The sequence below is a fragment of the Leuciscus leuciscus genome (genome assembly GCF_965113295.1).
Source record: "Leuciscus leuciscus genome assembly, chromosome: 10".
In the NCBI taxonomy this organism is placed as follows: Eukaryota; Metazoa; Chordata; class Actinopteri; order Cypriniformes; family Leuciscidae; genus Leuciscus; species Leuciscus leuciscus.
Genome location: NC_138734.1, coordinates 2414329 through 2415781, shown reverse-complemented (window position 1 = coordinate 2415781; position 1453 = coordinate 2414329).

Below are 1453 nucleotides of genomic sequence, written 5' to 3'. Positions count from 1 at the left end.
AAAAGAAAAAAAAATCTGATCTCCCCCTCCCTCTCTCTCGTTCCCTCTCCCTCGCTCACTCAATCTAACATGTTCTTTTTTCTTTTCTTGAAGTGAGATCCCACATGGCCCTAGTGCTAGAGCTGTTTCCTAAACTACAGCAAAGCCAGGTCTTTGCACAGGCTTCCAGAGTCAACATCACCATCTGTGAAGGCACTTGAATATCTAGTGTGCCTGTGTTGACTTGCTTTGATCCCTCTGAACAAGCAGGGATGTCTGGTGCGTGGCCTAGGTTCACCCACCCAGGTGCTAGGAGAGCTCTGCCTTTGTCTCATGTTTTTCCAAACACAATTTTTTAACACCCATCATCATCACAGCATATGAGAGGACATTAATTCCGGCAGGATGTTTAGAAATCCAAGTTATGTACTTAAGAGGAGGCCAAAAAAAGTCAGCAGAATTTGGAACAAGCAGTTCCATTTAAAAGAAAAATACCTTCCAGTAAACAAAGATAGATGATAGTGGGCAAATATGCATCATTGACATTGCAAAACCTAACATAATTATACAAGCTTTATTTGAATATGCAGAGGGAGCCCTTTTTTTATTTATTTTTTACAGATATTAGCATATTTTAAAAAGAAAACCTATATAGATTGAAAACCAATCCCAAGTGCATGATTTATACAGTAGTATTATAATATAGGCTTGTTTTTTAACATTTGTAGAAGAAGCTGAATTCACAAACCATATTCATATGTCTTATTTACACTATCATGGCTATCACTATTTTAATATTCCAGATACATTTCTCACAAAATGCTACATTGCCATTTTTGTAATATTGTAATGGACACATATCTTTAGAGCATCAATGATCAAACACGTTCTCCTAAAAAATCTGGGAATACTGATTCATATAGTAATTTGACTGTTGTTGAACTACTTTGAAACATAATCATAATTAAAAAGAACATGTGCTAAACCTTTGCATGAACCAAAGTTCATGTTTTGATACATTTTATACATTCGGTTAGTTTTGGTTTGGTTTCACATTGCAGTTATGCGAGCGCACTAAAGAACTTTACATGACGTACTTGTGTCCTGTCGTCATCATCTATGTGGGCTGCATCTTGACATTGATTGGTTTGTAAACGGACGTGCGTCTGACGTCAGCGTGTTCTCAATTCAGCGGGTAACATTGACAAGAATGAATGAACAGATGCATATCATTGACACTATACTGTTATTATTACGGCATTACTCCCTGCAGCACCGGCTATACTCGAGGCTAGTTCAAATTCGCCAAATGAACGTCCTCGTTGTGCGAACATTGTATGGTCGCCGGCAGGAAAGGAGGAGAAGACTACAAGCAATCCTGCAGGAACATCCGGATCTTCCTGTAAATGGTCTGAAAGTCCGAACCGTACAGAAAATGCTTTCACACTAGAAACGAACCAAACCTTTGTTCAGT